This window comes from Myodes glareolus, chromosome 18 (assembly GCF_982192425.1).
Source record: "Myodes glareolus chromosome 18, mMyoGla1.1, whole genome shotgun sequence".
In the NCBI taxonomy this organism is placed as follows: Eukaryota; Metazoa; Chordata; class Mammalia; order Rodentia; family Cricetidae; genus Myodes; species Myodes glareolus.
In genome coordinates this window covers 52,257,544-52,274,749 of record NC_142043.1, presented here as the reverse complement: position 1 = coordinate 52,274,749, position 17,206 = coordinate 52,257,544, and the positions used below count along the sequence as shown (strand labels likewise).

Here is a 17,206-nt window from a genome sequence, read left to right as displayed (position 1 = left end):
GTAGGGGAGAGAGCTGGGGCCGGAGGACCAGAAGTTTATTGAGTGCACTGAAAGTCAGTGTGGTACAGGAAATTTGGGTTACTGAGGTTATTTAACTGCTTTCATTCTTAGACTGGAAAGGTTTGCTGACATTTGGATTTGATCTCATTTAGCTGGGGGTCCGCTTGGAGGCAATGATTGGATCTTATTTCCTAGTTCACTTACAGCGGCTATTCAGGCCATGCTAGACCAAAGAAGGACGGCATTAGGCAAGTGGAACTTTGGAGGGCAATTAAACCAGGCCGTTTAAGCTGCGGCTTCAGTGAATTGGAGGGCATCATTCCTTGCAGTTCTGAGCCGTAACTGATGCATAACCGCTCCACCTTATGGCCATGCGAATACCATTCTCAATCCAGTGGGGTCTGTTTCTCTATTGGTTTTTAATTCCATAGCTTGTTTTCCTTGAAGATCTTCAACACCCCAGTCTCCTCTCTCTCTCTCTCTCTCTCTCTCTCTCTCTCTCTCTCTCTCTCACACACACACACACACACACACACAAACACACGCATACACACACACTTATACACACACATACTCACACATATACATTCCTCCACACATTTTGTAGCTTATATCATATAAAAGGCGTGTCTTGCATGAAATCGCTTTTAAAGGCGACACCACCCTAACTGTGATCCCTGTAGTCACTGCAAATTGAAGTGTGGCACGCAGATGTCTAGACATTTCACAGGTGTCTTTTCTCACAGTTGTATGTCTTTTCTGCACTTTAAGGAAGCTACAGAAAGAACGATTAGAGAGAAAAGAGAAAAAAGTCCTTTTTATTTGGCCTCATATGATGCAGTTTTGGAATTTAGGGGAGTACTCGAGATGGCAGTCAGATGTCTGTCTTGTTTTTAGGAGAAGCGTAAGAAAATTTTAGGAAGGTCATGATTATGTAGGTATCCTCATGGTATTTCTCAAGCTTAAGCAAAGGGGAGTAGATTAGAACTCCACGTGGGCTGTATGGCCAGAGGCTTGTGTGTGCAGGCAGAGGCACCATCATCAGTGAGATGCAGCTTGGGAGCATAATGACGTCCAAGACTCAAGAGGGGAGCTGCAGGTCAGACATGGATTTGTGGATGACGGATGGATGTACAAAGCTTGAACTTCAAATGCCTTAAAGTCAATTCCTCTGATCACGCCCCAACGTGTGCGAGATGGAATTCGTCAAGGAGAGAAATCTTGAGTTGACTAATTTCTTTCCAGAATTGATAAAGATGAACGACTTTATGTTTAATAAAGTAAGGATTCAAGCACGACGTTTCATTCAGTTTTGGAAAAGTCAAGTTCTGTCTTTGTGCACCCGAGTCTATTCTCCCCATTCCTAATGCTTTCTTTCCAAGGTGCAGACGGCGAGTGATCACTGGGGCCAACTGTTGCTCAGCTCAAAAGAACACTGGCTATGCACAAAGGCGTTGGCTTGTGACTGTGTGGTTGTGGGCAGACACTTTCCCTTTCTGTCTCTCAGGCTTCCTCTGTGAGGACCAACAAGGACTTCCCATCTTGATGGACAATGTCCCTGGGCCTGTTGTGCCCTTTGTCTAAGGCATCTAAAATCCATGGATGAACTCTGTCATTGCTGTAGACAGAATAGTTAAGGTACTTTTATGCATAAGTACTGCTAATTATTCAAATGTTTGTCGATTCTATTTGCAGTCAGTAAGATATTAATTCATTTAAAGGCACCACTACATCTGTATTCTGTCTTGTACCTACTTATCTTCTCGGTTAAGCAATACGAAAATTACATCCACTATTTATACATTCTGGAAGAGTCCCTCGACTTACATTTTAGTCTGAAACTTGAATTCTATGGGACTAGCAGATCCTTGTAGAGTTAGTCCAAATTCCAAAATGGACTTTATGTTAATTAGGGATCAAGATTACAGAATTATCCCGGAAATGATTGGTTATCTCACTGGAACTGACAGCGGGGTGCTAATTGATTTATCTTAGAAACAGAGAGGCAGCAAGAGACCTTTTCAGTTGAGCTATGTTAATCAGTGCACGCAAAATAATCTCCCTTGTCTGATACTGAAACCCTTTCCCTTTCTCTAAGAAAGTTTTTTTTTTTCATAAAAGATTTACTTAAAAACATTCTCTGTGCAAGTATGTGTCTGTGTGGATGCGCACATAGTCAGCAGCACGTGGGTGCCTGATGAGACCAGAAGATGGTGTTGGATCTCCTGGAGCTGCAGTTAAAGGTGGTGGTTGTGAGCTGCCTGATGTTGGTACTGGGGACTGAACTCCGACCCTTTGGGAGAATATCTTCCAAATATCAAGGGCTCTTTACCACTGAACCTTCTCATCAGCACCAGGAAGATGTCTTGTGGCAAAAATCCTATATCCAACTTTTGGTTTTTCTGTCTACTAGCTGTGTGTCCTGAGCTGAGTTATCCAACCTTCTTGAACTCGAACAAATAAAGCCTTTGAAAAGTGAAGGTAAAAGTATTCATCTCAAACGAATGTTCTGGAAGACAAAACACGAAGAACTGTGATCCCAAAATCTTGGTCTGTCATACGGAAAGTCTTGAAAAGAAAATGTGTTTGTTTAAGTCAAAGGTACAAAAGAAGACAAAATAAATTAAAACTCGTCTTACAAATAAAACGTGCAATTTAAACATCGAGTTGGCAGTTGTTGGCGTCACATTCTCAGGTGCCACCTCGAGCCAGGATGGGTTAGTTGGGCTAATTCAGCCCCTAAACGAGCCATGCGGTTTCGCCACCTGCAAGGCCGTTCCGTACTGAGTCCCGTCTCTCCAAAACTCAGAGGACCTGTTTCTTTTCGCCCCAGCCTTTCCCTTTCTTTCCCAACGAGTTTGGAGAATATTGTTCAGCGACCGCCTCCCTCCAGCAGCCGCCGACAGCGCCAGTCCCCGAGGCGTTTCTATTGTGAGGTCATGAGAACTCGAATGGATTGAAGGGGTATTCAAAATCATTTATTCGGAATGCTTTCCCACTTTGGTGAGGAGAGGAAGCACAGATGGCTGAGTCAGGATGCCTGCCAGCTCTTTCCTCACACCAGGCGTCAGGTGAATCCAGGCTGTGGGAAAACGAGCTGCTGGGGGAAGGCTTGCCGGCTAAAGAACCCAGAGAGTACTCTTCCCTTGATTTGGTCTCTGGTCCATCATGAAAATGACCAGAGACCTGTGCTTGAGTGTAACACTAATGTCGGAAATACTTGCTGCACTGCGGAGAGGATTATCTCCTCTATTGGTTCCTTCCGGAATCGCTCTGTTGGATGCCATGGCTTGGCTGGGAATAAGCCTAAGCTGGGAGACTGGAGCCTGCCCCCAGCAGAAAGCTGCCAGGATACAGGTTTCCCAGCATCACCTGCTGTTCCCTGCTTTGCCAAGCCGCTGAGTGGCTGGCTGCTTGCCTCTCCCTGAAGCCCTCAGGAAAGTTGTTTCAAATTTCCTCCACTCTGATCTGAGGGCTCCAAAGCAGCAGCTCCAGTTGCTTCCAGCTGCTTCATTGACTCATTCCTAAACATTGCTAATCTCCCACCGAGTTAACAAAGTTCTTTCAGGTTCCATGGAACAGAGGGAGCTCAGGTTATCAAAGCCAATAGGCTTGCTGTGGGGGATATGAGGGTAAAAGAGAAACCGTAAAAGCCTCTGGTTAGCTAGTTGGTATGCCAGGTTCATTGGTGGCTTCAGGCACCTGGTTAGCTCTAAAACATACCGTAGATGGGGTGCTAAAACCACAGAGATGCATTGTTTCACGGCTCTGCAAGCTAGATGACCTAGATGCTTCTTTTTGAGGGCTGAGATAACCTCTTCTATCCCTCTCACCCGGCTTCTGGTGGCATACTCCCCTGACTTACAGAGGCATTATCCATCCATCTCTACCAGATTTGTGTGTTTGTGTCTGTGTCTAGATACCCTCTGCATAGTTCCTAGTCACATGGTGACCCATGAGCATCCACCCTGATGACCGTCACTTTAACTCAATTATAGGTTCGTAAGAGCTCTACATTCAATTAAAGTATTTAGGGTGTTCTAAAGTATTGGGGAGTGAGAACTTCAGTTTATATATTTAAGGTGCATAGTTTAGCCTACAAGAATCTCCTGCAGACTCAGCCACACTCATCCGTAAAATTCTCCTTCCTCGGTTTCGGTAGTGACTTTTATCTGACGGTTTTCTCTCGTCTCTAACCTGTAGGTTCTGTTGTCTTATGACCTCCACTTCTGTGTCCCTCTCTAGAGCTCAGGCTCTTTTGGAAGAATTAAAACACCTAGAGAATCTCATTGACTCAGTTACTCACTAGGCTAGCCTAGCACATGCCTCTTGGGAAGGTTCCACTGCCCTGGGACAGGCGGCTTAGCTCAGGCTGTGACTTCTTCATCAGCTGCCTAGGCCATGATGTGGGTCTCATGGAACCCGGCCTGAAATCTTGGGCAGAAGTCACCTATGTGAAGATCAGTGCAGCATTTGGTTGGGACTCAGCGGGTCCCACTTAGACCTCATGATCTCAGGTTGATTCTTCTTTCAGGCTTCCACTTCATCTGTTTCCTTCTAAGGAACGTTTCTGTGCCTTCAGTACACAAGAGAAGATAGGGTTGTAAGTCAGGCCACATTCTCTCTCTGCAGATATCAAAGGTAGCTTCTATATTACACCCAGCATATCCTTCTACGTAAACTTCGACCAGTCCCCTTGAGTCGGGTCTGGAGAAGGTCACAAAGAAGAGAGTTTGGAACTGTGTCTTTGACAGTGTCTCTGCTTTGAGTTTAGGATTCTATAGTTAGCAAAATGCTTTCCTCAAATCTTAATTCTTACCACATGCCTGAGAGTGGATCTTCCTAGAGTTCTCACTATACATAGGAGCAATCTAAAGCTCCTATGAGCTTTAGATTTTCCTTCCTTTAATCAGAGGAATTAAATGATGTGTTAGTTGACGAGGGTTTTGTAACAAAGAGTCATGAACTAGGTAGGAGTACTAGCAAACTAATTTTTGAAAGGCCAGTATTGCTCTGATATTTGGACCAGATAAGAGCACTAGAAGGAAGGAAAATTATAGGTCAGTATCCCTTATGAATATAGGTGCCAAACCGCTCAATACATTCAAGGGGATAGTAGAAGAATAATAAGATTATGACCAAATGGGATGGAATTCAAACCCCTCTTAGTTTCTATGTAAAATTATGCCATTTGCAGACTAGAACAATTTAGCGTCTTCTCTGCCTGATGTCTTTCTCGTCTTCTTTCTTGAATACTGTACCTAGGATTTCTTGAACCACACTGAGAAGAAGAGGCACGAGTAGGAAACCTTGTTTTTATATTTTTCTGATTTTAAAGGAAGTCTATCAACTTCCTGTCTTTGAACGTAGTGTTAGCTCTGGGATTATCAGACATGGTCTTCATTTTGTTGAGTTACTTTTTCTAAACCTAACTTTTATTATGTACAGTTGTTGACTTTCCCCAAATGCTCATTTTTCACCTGTTGAGATGATTAGACGGCCTTTGTGCCCTGTTTTTAAAAGTAGTCTATCATATCCATTGAAGTGTGCCAACCATCCTTGCATTCCACCATATCTGTTCGTCGCCCCTGTAGGAAACCAATCCTTTGACACAAAGACCTTTGGTGGATATTAAGTATTGATACTATAGAATGTCTGAACAGGCAGATCCCCAGAAAGATATATGAATGTCCAACAGATAAATGAGAAAGTGCTCAAAATCAGTAATCAGGAAAATGCGAGCACAGTGATATATTACCTGACTCTTGATAGGATGGTTATTGTCAGCAAGATGAGACAATAGGAAGTGTTGATGTCTGTCCTAGTTTCATATATGTAGCTACAAAAAAATGCCCCCCCCAAAGCAACTTAGGGAAGAAAGAGTTCACTTGGCTTATAAGTCCAGTTACTATCTATTGTTATGAGGAAGTCAAAGCAGGAACCTGAGGCAGCTGGATGAGATAGAGGGAGGGGGCTTGGAGAATAACTACCTGTATACTAAGTGTTCATCTAGTTTTCTATACACTCGTACAATCCAGGCCTCTAATATAGGGAGTGATGTAATCCACTGCCTGACGTGGGAAGTCCTTCTGTATGCGTTTCTCCTATTGGTTAATGAATAAAGAAGCTTCTTTGTCCTGTGATAGAGCAGAATAGAGCTAGGTGGGGAAAACTAAAATGAATGCTGGGAGAAAGAAGGTGGAGTAGACAGGTGGCCTGGGAACTTTACTGGTAAACCATGAGCCTTGTGGTAAAATATAACACAATAGAAATGGGTTAATTTAAGATATAAGAACTAGCTAGCAATATGATTAAGTGATTGGCCAAGCAGTGTTTTTATTAATACAGTTAGATGTAATTATTTTGGGTCTGAGCCTCCAGGAACAAACTAGCAGTCTCTGGCAACAACTGCCAGCCAGGGTCTTTCTACTTTAGTTAAGAAAATCAAGGCAAACCTGAAAGACACACCGATAAGCCATCTCGATCCACACAGATCTTCACTGAGACTTCTGTCCTAGGTGATTCTAGGCTGTGGCAAGATGACAAAACTATCCCAATGATGTGGAGAGAAAGCAACCTTGTTCATGGTTAGTGAAAAATGTAAATTTGTGAGCCAGCATGGAAACCAATCTGTAGGTTCCTAAAAACAATTAAAAATAGAGTTCCCATATGATCCAGCAATCCCACTTCTCGGTATATATTCAAATGAATTGAAGTCAGTAGGTTGTTCACTGCACAGTGTCAAGAAACAGAACCAACTCAAGAGTTCATTCAGTGGATAAATGGATAAAGAAAACGTGGTATATTCTATGTAGTGGTATATTATTAAGACTCACAAAAGGATTTCCTGTCATTTGACAATGTGGATGGACCTGTAGGATAAAAGCTAAATGAAATAGAACAGGGAGAGAATGGCAAACACCATATGATACCACTCATGTGCAGAATCTTTAAAAGGTTATAGTCAGTGACAGGATGAAGCGGTGAGTGCCAGAGGCTGTGGGGCGAAGAGAGGACGTAGAAATAGTAAAAAAAAAAAAGTCCAAATTACAATGAAGGACAAATGAGTTTTAGAAATCTGTGCAACGCAATGACAATAATTGATAATAGTACATTGCACGCTTGAAGTATCTAAGAGAGTGGTCTTAACTGTCATCACTACAAAAATAATTGTGCAAGGTTATGGATATGTTAATTATTTTGATTTAATCATTACATATATCTACATATCTCGAGGCATTATGTCATACCTCATAAAGACATACTGTCTGCTTTAAAACTCAAGAAAGCATAAAAAAAGCCTACTTCAAAAGACAACAACAACATTTCCGGATTAAACCACTGACCCTGACTTGAATGTGGGGGTTCCCTTCTGTAATCCTAGTACCCAGAAAATGGAAGTGGGAAGATTATTTTGAATTTAGCTCCAGCTTGGACTCTGTAGTGAGTTTTAGGCCAGCCTGGGTTACAGAGTGAGAGTTTATTGCAGTTAAACCAGCAAGCGTGCAAACAAACATGGTCATAATCTGATCTCTCTTAATTTCCTGGGAAACATTTAAATGCCTTCCTGTTTACCAGTTCTGTTTTTAAAATAAATACATTTTTAAAGTTTTATTTATTTTATCTTCTGCTTATGTGTGCCTACATATATTCCTGGTGCCTAAGGGGGTCAGAAGAGGACATTGGATTTCCTGGAATTGACTGATGGGTGGTCGTGTGGGTGCTGGGAATCAAACCTGGAACTTCAGCAAGGACAAGTGCTCTTAAACCCTGAGCCATCTCTCCAGCCTTGAAAGCTCTGGTTTCCCGCTATAATTTACCAAGTCTTCAAAGGCTGAACTGTCCTTCTATTTGTTAGTTTTTTAATTAACGTATTTAAAAACCAGATTTGGTAAAGTACATGGAAAGTGTAGACTTCTTTCCTGTCAAATGGTCAGTACCACTGGAGCACACATAGAAACATTTTAGTGAGAGTCCAAGCTTTAGAAAGTCCAGTTTATGGTGAGTGAAAGTGAACATTCCATTTGGTGTCTGTTTTGTGTCCATTCAACAGTGTTTAATAAATCAGCTCCTCTCTGTACGCAGATGAAAAGCACCATGCTTGCACCCTGGTGGACAGACTCCCAGTCTCTCTGAAGGCAGCTGTGGATCATATGTATAACACAGTCATAAAGACACACTTTTCTAAAAGCATCATTTAGCCACGCTGTGCTCTACCAAAGTTGCAGTCATGCTCCTTGTTAAAAAACATTTTTCCCCATAAATTGACATTTTATTTTGGTTTATAATATTTGCAGGAATGTTTGATATTTAACAGAAAGAACTTCCTAAGCTTCACTTCAGTTCAAAAGACTAAATGAAAAAAATACAGGGAGGCATGAATGGAATTAATCTGAATTAATTTTCCTTTTGAAACACTTGATAGAATGGCTCTAAAGTTAGTACCTGTGTGGAAAACTTTTCTTCTGCTAACAGAGTCAGCACATGGACAGCTATTCCCCTTTTAAATATATTCATGAGAAAATGGGAAAAAAATTAGATGGCTTTGGCTCATGGAAGTCATGCATCTCCTAGTGATATGAATGTGTATTCTGCAGCTGTGCTTGCTGAACTGACTTTGGGTACAGTCCTCTCACGGATACTATGAATCTTTGAAAATGCCATCGACTCTGCAGCAGGATTGCTTCGACTCAGTTTTCTCATTGTAGCTCCCATATGTCTAAACCATAGCTTCTCCTACTTGCCACTGAGCCCTTGCTGTCAATGCCGGCAGCTTTGTGTAGCTTGTAGCCTTCAGCATGGGGCTTGTCCACCCAGCGGTGATGGGAGCCAGCAGGGCACTGTGTGCACTTCTACCCTCATCTGTGGCTGCAAAGGAAAACCATCCCTGGTTTCCAGTGAGAGATCACCCTTTGTGCTGTGAGGAGTCCTTTGGACCGTGCTCTGGAAAGGGGTAACAAATGAGACGAGTTATCCCTGGTCATCTTTCAGGCTTAATCAAACAGCAAAGTGGTCATGCAGCATGAAATCATTATTGAAACACCTCAAGCTCAGTTTGAGGACCGTCTCAGGGCATCTGTGTCTCATATGGATTCTGTCGAAACTGGAATTGCACAGTGGACATCTGTGGGATCCATTCCCACATATATACTTTTATTAGGTCAATTGTTTTTCATTCATTCATTCATTCATATCAATATGCTTTCGTTAAGCAATGAAAACTCTGGCATAAATGCTAAGCCAGACAAGAAACAGATATACCTGGTCCCAGGTCTATGGCTACCCAAGCCACAGGAGACATGGCATCACGACTCCTCTTACGACGGGGGTGTAAGCCTGGGGCATGATATGAGAGTTGTGCTCAGAGCACCGAGTCAGGAGACAAAGGTAAATCCTACCCTAAGCTTCAGTCTGGGACCAGACATGAGACAATGCAGACTCACCCCTAACAAGTAGGGTGCTGTAACGTGCTTATCAGCGGGATGTGGAGGGGAGGCGGCCTGAGAGGATGGAGAAAAGCCCTGATGTGTGCTTGCAGATTTCTCTGAGGTAAGCACATAAATGATGGATAATTTCAAGTCCCTAACTTTACAGTTACCGGACTTGGAGTTGGCAAGAAGTGTGTACAACCAACATGCCCCACCCCGGCCAAGCCTTGCCCCAAGCTTCCATCCAAGAAAACTGAATACTGTTGATGCCTTGCTTTCTTCCTCTCAAAGCCGGTACTTCACAAGTAGAGCTTAGTTTTTTAAAAAATTATATTTATTTATGGTGTATGTGGTGTGTTTGTGTATGTGGGTTGTTTGTATGTGTGTGTATATAGTATGTGTGTGTTTATGTGTGGGCTGTGTGTGTATGTATGTGTACATGTAGTATGTGTGTGTTTATGGTGTGTGTGTTTTTGCATGTGGATGTGTGGTGTGTGTTTGTGTGTGTGTTTGTGTATGTGGTGTAGTATGTATGTGGTGTGTGTGGTGTGTGTTTGTGTATGGTGTGTTTTTTGTAGTGTGTGTGTGTGTTTATGTGGGTGGTGTGTGTGGGTGTGGATTACTTGTGTGTGTTTGTGTGTGATGTGTGTGTTTGTGGTGTGTGTGTTTATGTGGGTGGTGTGTGTGTATGTGGTATGTGTGTGCTTGTATGTAGTATGGTGTGTGTGTGTGTGTTTGTGGTGTGTGTGTTTATGTGGGTGGTGTGTGTGTATGTGGTATGTGTGTGCTTGTATGTAGTATGGTGTGTGTGTGTGTGTGTGTGTTATGTGTGTGTATGTGTCTGCAATGGTGCACATCATGGTCAGAGGGCAGTTTGCAGCAGACAGTGCTCCAGTGTGGGCTGGAGATTGAGCTCAGATTATCAGACTTGGTAGCACAGGCCTTTTTACCTGCCCAGCAATCTCGCCAGCCCCAGAAGCGGAGCAATCTGTTCCTCTCACACTGATGTACTTCTAAGATGCAATCACAGCAAAGTTTAACTTTCTTCCATTCATCTCCTTTAGCTCAGGAAAACAGTTTAATAAGCCAGTCTCCTCGGTTCCTCTCACCATAATGAACCACTTATATTCTTCTTAAATACCAAAGAGAAATACACTAGCTAAGCCTTGAGCATCGGTATAACTCTGGCAAGTATGATTTCCCCACTCTTAGTCAGTAAGGGAAGAAAAATCACGCACCATAAAGACCCCTTCAGCATCTTCTTTTGCATATGCTATGTTTTAAAACTCATGTAATGAGAAAAAGAACTTGAACATCCGATACAAATTTAAAGACCTAAATGTTCTAAACCACAGGACACTTAATTTAGTTGTGCTCTGGATTCCATTGGGACTATCTAGGGACTAAGGAACCTCACGTAATAAACCCTTGATACACCCGAGTCTACTTTTTGTGTATAAAAATAGAAAACTTATATTTTATGCATCAGTTATGGATATCATTCTGTGACACCTCTTCATAAAGCAGGATGCACCTTATGCTAATTTCCCATGAATATTTCAATATCATTTGCAAAAGGAGCAGAAATATGACCCATGTCAATAAAAGCCCTCAAAACAAACAAACAAACAAAAACCCAAAAAACACCACCGCCTCAACCCTGGGATTTGCCACATTCTTCAGTGCTTTTTCAAATTACAGATGCGTGGAGTAAAATCACTGCAAGTGGAATAGATACAGACCATACTAACCAGGAAGGAGATGCTCACAGCCACCATGGAGCACCAAAGATAAACAGATGCAGGAAGAAGATGCTCACTGTTACCATAGAGCACTAGAGATAAACAGACGAGAAGCTACCACGCACCAGGACAAAAAGGAGCTTCATGCCTCTGTGCTGCAGAGCAGTGGCAAGTTGGGGATTCTTCCTGAAAACCTGATGGAAATTGGAACCAGCAGAAGCGAGCTGTTTATAAAACATCCCAGGACGTTTATTGATGAGTGTTCCTGGGACATATGCAGTCAGGAAGAGGATGGAAATATATCAATGTCTTACTCTGGGAATTTTTTCCTGACCTATGCTGTTTAGGGATTGCCCAACTCCTGTTGTGAGTGCTCGTTTTTCTTTCCTGCTCCCAAGGTAGCTTCACAGGGTTCCTTTTTGGTGTGTAATGTGGTACCCTTTTCATGTACAAGGGGGGCCTCTGACAGCATTATATATGTGAGAGATTCTTCCAAGGGTAAGTGATGTATTGTGATGTTTTCATGTTGTTAGAGCCAGAGTGAGACTCTGCTTCTGATACTCAGACGTTCCGTCCCAGCTCCATCTCCATCACAGGTCAGAAATCTTAGTTGTCATCAGGGCCTACCCCTCCCCAGATTTATTTATTTTCCCTGGAGTATAATCCATGAAAAGAAGAGAAAAAAAAAATAAAAGCTCTGTTTAAATGCCTCCTTCAGTTCTCTGGTGAGTCATCATATTTTCTCATTCTAGGGTTGTCAGCAAGGGGTCAAATCTCTTTGTCAGGGAGCATAAACACTTCTAGGGACTCGTTGGCAGTTTCAGTGGGGTAGGGAGGCATCTCTTTCTGATCTGGAGAACCCGCATGGCTGTTTCAGAGGTCATGTAACAAGTGCTAACAAACTCGGAGGCGCTGCTTCTCTGCTCTTGGAAGGTCATTTTTGTAACAGCATCAGAATGCTAAAAGAAAAGTCAAGAGAAGTGTTGAATATGAAGCAGATGGAGCCTGATAACTCGTGTGTGCTTCATCCCAAGTGCAAAGACTAATAACTCCACTGGGCTTTCTGACTCTTCCAAGTGATTGCTCCCAGGATTGGACCAGGCCCATCTGAGAGAGATATATGTACACACTCCCACCTGTGTGTGAAGCTTCCACACGCATGTTCTTGTTGCTTCTCTTTTTCCTTCCTTTAGTCCCTCCTGTCCCTGTAAACAGTTTCTTTTCTGCTTTCATACTACATACATGTGCATGATTGTATGTATCTGTGTAGAACCTAGGAACCATGTTGTCCTTCTGATACAGGATTAACTTGCCTACTAGGTATCTCCAGTTGCCTTCATTTTCCTGCAAGCTGCATCCTTCCTCCTTCTTTATGCATTCCTCTGTCGCTGGGCTCCTAAGCTGGTTCCGTGGCTTGTCTCTTTCGACCAGTGCTGTAATAAACACTGATGTGCAAGTATCTCTGTGCTATGTCAACTTGGTATCCTTTCAATAAATACCCAGGAGGGATGCAGCTGGGTCATGTGCTAAGTCTGTTTTCAGTCTTTTGAGGAACCTCCACAATGGAAATGTGGGATTGCATCCATACCAACAGCATGTAAGGTTTTTATTCTGTCTACATCCTCACCATTATTTGATAGTGACTGCTGTTCTTAATGGAGTTATAGGGACCCTTGTTGCAGTTTTTTTTTTTCCAGGCTGTGACTGTTTATTAACTGACCAGATTACAAAAATACCATGGGCAATACCTTAGTTCATCCGTCTAATAAGCCTGTTTATCTGGTCTTCCCTGTTGCCAGCATCTCCACCTTCCACAAAATGAGTTGTCTTTTTCTTCATTCCACCTCGTGGAGAAGATAATTTGAAGGGCCACAGGAAGTTATTCGCTTCCTTGAAGCGTTTTCCAACTGTATAGATCTCATGAATTAGATCCTCCATGCAGATGATGCCATATTTACCAAGAGATCGAGCAATCAAGGAATTATCTGTCAAGGCAATTCTCTTCTTATGAATTTTGCCATAGCCACGTTTGTAGATGAGCTCATTTACTGACTTCAGATTGGGGTACCCCCATGCAATGTATGGTTCCACAATCCTCAGCATGTTAATTGAAGCCTTGTTGAGCTTAACAAAGGTGCCGTTGAAGATCTGCCGAAGACGAAGAAGCTGCAACACCTTGCGCACCTTTGGGCTTACACCATTGATACCTCGGATTCTGATGACGAACGCCAGCTTTGGTTCTGCGGGCACGTAGAAGTTCCCAGCTTTCCTTGCCATCCGAGCCATGCGGATCTCCGTCCGGTACATCTGCCTGTACTCCTTGTGATAGTACTTTGCCTTTTCATAGATGAGCTTCCTCTGGGCCCTTCGTAGAGACTTCAGGGCAATCTTCTTCCGAAGTCGCTTCACCTTCAACTCTGCGAAATTCCTTCGCTTTTTCTTCAGGGTTTCTGGCACTGCAGGAACCTTCTTTTTCTTCAGGGTTCCTGACGCAGCAGGAACCTTCTTTTTCTTCTGGGTTCGCGGCGCAGCAGGAACCTTTTTCTTCTCCGGCACAGCCTCCATGGTTCCAGGCGGAAAAAAAACCCTTGTTGCAGTTTTAATTTGAATTTCCATTCTTGACATCAGCCTGAAGTCCAATGGTGAGCGATCATCAACAAGCTAAAGCCGTTTAGCTTGAGAAGACGACAGGATTGCTGGCCCAGGTATCCGTAAGGAACATCACATAAAGGGTAGACACACATAAGGGAGGATTAAAGGGCTAGTTATGTCCCTGTCAACGATTCAGTGTGTTCTACAATTATACCTGTCCTTAGGGACAGGTGAGAATGGTAAGCCTGTAGTAGGAGCTCATTCTTCCTAAATATTTCTTTCCTCTCATACTACTCTGTATGGGTTTGTCATCTATTCCCATCCAGTCTGGGAGACCCATGTGTTACTATGCATTCTTTGGAGGAAGGCATGCCCTGATCCACAAATTCTGGATGTTGCTTGAAGATTTCTAGTTTAAACAAGTGTCCTTTAACTACCAGGAAACAGAGGAGGCAGAAAAATGAGAACCTTTTAGGCAAAGTTTCAAACAATGAAAAATAAAGCTAGAAACAAAGATAGTAGCATATTGAGTACTTTAAACATTAACAGTTGTATCATGAGGTAGAAAGTTTAATTGGCTACCATATTGGTTAATCATCACGGTCAGCTTGAATGGGTTTAGATAGGAGACACCTTACTGGGTTTGTATGTGAGGGTCATGCCAGCAGGGTTGAGCTGAGGAGGGAGGAACTGACCCAAATGTGAGCGGTGCCATCCTACAGCCTGGAGCATTGAAATGAATACAAAGAGAGGAAAAGAAAGCCAGGTGAGCAGAGGTACCCCTTTTCTGCTTTCTGACATGTCCACTTGTGAGCTGGTTCCTGGTAACAAAGCTGTAGGCTGCTGCTGTCACCATGTTGTCCCTACCACGATGGACTTGAGCCTGTGAACTGTTAGTTGAAATAAACTTTCTTCCCTGAGTTGATTCTTGACAGGTATCTGGTCACAGCAAGAAGAAAAATAGCGAATACAACTGGATTTTATACAACCATTTTTGGCTACTCATTCCCCCCCACACCCCACCACTCTGAGTTCACAGTTGCATTTAGGGGCAGGTGAGTGTTCATAACATGTAAAGTGAGAGATCCTTTTATTGACCCTCTGTATTTTATTCTACCATTGGAAACAGTGGTAGGCTTTCTCCCATAAATACCTTTTAGACAACCTCATTCCCTCTTGTGTTCCACCATCCCCTGCCCCCCACCCCGTCTTGAGGATCTATAGCCACTGCATATCAATGGCCACTTGTAGAGGTGGCAGATGTGATTATAATGTATTCTGTGAATTCGTTCCAGTTGCTGTGTTTAAGAAGCCGATTGTGATTCTGAGAACTAACTGGAGAGGAAAAAAATTTAAAAGATTCATGATAAATTATGGCATGCCCACTTTGGGGAAAAGGTGTCAGGTGGTAAGCCACAGGGGAGGTATTTAATTAACATTTTCATTAATAGTTAGAGAGAGAAGACAGCTTGTCAATAAAGCAGGCATATGCATTTACATGGTGAGAGAGGAAACCACGGAAGGGAATGTAGGTAGCTTCTAAATCAAGCAAACGAGAAGCTTGTTTAAGAGCAGTGCCCACTCGAGTTGGTGGGGATATCGGTGAGCAGTGGGAAGTGGTTATGACTGTGAGGTGATTTTGAAATGTCTGTTATTTCATTTCCAAATTTATGCCCATAGCATCTGGGAATGTGCTAACTGCGTCCAACTATTTCACTAATTTTCTCTTTCCCAGAACAACTGTCTAATTTTGTCTGACATCACCATTTCCTCAGTCTCTCTGGCTCCCATCCTGGAAATCATTTTAACCTCATTATTTTATCAGTGTTCTGAAAACAAGCAATACTTGTTTTGACACAGCGTATGAAAGACTCTGGCCTAAACAGTATGTATGTATGTATGCTGTACAATTCCAGTAAGACTCTAAATTATTGACACTCCTATTTTGCAGGTTAGGAAGGAAGAAGTTTTGAGATATTAAATAGCATAGTTAAACTACACGAGCCCATGCAAACCAGGTCCTATACTAATGCGTAGTCAGAGAGAACAGTGAATTTTCCTAAGTATGATCTTTTTCATATTTTCCATCCACTTATTTCCCACTGTTTATGAATGACTGCAGTTATTTTATATTCAGTATGTCAATAACAGAGACTATTACTCAGTCAAACTCATTGGCTATGTAGAAAAAAAAGTGTTTTTTATCATGTAATTCTTCCTCTGCTAAAAATTACTGACTCCTGTGTGTTTACACCCACAACGAATTACACTTCTGCTACATTTGAATAATGCTTCCATCTTTATTTCTATCTAATGTCTAGAAAATGCTCATTTTCTTAAAAAATGGACAATATGATAAAGGACAACCATGTCCAAAATGCATGGATTAAAAAAACAGACACAGAAGGAAAGGATTGCATGAAAATGATTTATGGTGGCAGAAATGAAATTAGGGGACAGAGGCTGACAAGAAGGTACATGATTGCAGGCAAAATGGAGTCTGGCTTTTGCACATTTACGTAAAGAACCAACAGTCTGTGGCAACAGAAAGAGGGGACGTGCCATCTCATCCCTGCTTTCAGGGAGGGGAGGGGCAACTGTTTATCCCTATTCCGCCATTCAGGAGCATCGAGCTCTGTCCATAAGTGTTTTCACGGATGAGTTTCCCATGGAGACTAATATTCTCACCCTCAAAGTCTAGGAGAGCCTCCCTGTTTTCCAGCTCTTCTGGTAGAATTGCATTGGAATCATAGGAAATGTTGCTGTTCTTTATGTCCCAAGACAGGTCACACGTGGCAGCTCTCTCAGACATCCCTGGGGGCTCCAGCACCTGATGATCAGGACTGTTGAGATACCCAGTCTTCTATCTATCTATCTATCTATCTATCTATCTATCTATCTATCTATCTATCTATCTATCTATCTATCTTCCAACGTATTCTATTTCAGGAGGTGAATCTTAGCTGTTATAGGACATACTGCACAAATAAGGAAATACACCTTGTTTTCTGCTGTACTACTGAAAACCTGCTTCTTTGGTATCCAAAGCTCACATCATTCTAGATGGAAGGTAATCCGTTTCTGGAGAGAGGGTTGTTTATGTGTTCTCTGTGTTATGGCCTTTCCGTTAAGGTGAAGAAGAATGGGGGTGTGGCTAGAGTGCTCAGTTTCTCTAGGGAAGAAGAAGCGTGGCCTCATCACTCTAAAGGAGCAAGAGAAATAAAAATATTTGTGTGTTAAGTGAATGTTCAGTAAAGGGTGACCTCAGCAGAAGCGGAGTCTGAAAACCAAACAGATAGGATAGCCTGTTCTGTGGCTACAGTTCTGTCTTTCCTTAGATACCACATTGTCATCCAGTAGGCTTGTGACCACAGTGTTGTGGTGGCAAGGGATGGAGGCAGCTCAGCAGTGGAGCAATGTGGACCTCTCCTCTTTAGGGCTGAC

General features: G+C 42.6%; 1 long non-coding RNA gene and 1 pseudogene across 1 annotated transcript; both read right to left on the bottom strand.

Moving 5' to 3' along the window:
• Window positions 1-799: 799 nt before the first annotated feature.
• Window positions 800-2,912, bottom strand: LOC125411192 (uncharacterized). The gene is made up of 2 exons (XR_007235270.3): window positions 2,640-2,912; window positions 800-2,509 (listed from the first exon to the last, which is right to left on the bottom strand). It is a non-coding gene; the product is annotated as an uncharacterized LOC125411192 (long non-coding RNA).
• A 9,946-nt stretch (window positions 2,913-12,858) lies between these two features.
• Window positions 12,859-13,749, bottom strand: LOC148119157 (large ribosomal subunit protein uL30 pseudogene; annotated as a pseudogene).
• Window positions 13,750-17,206: the final 3,457 nt, after the last annotated feature.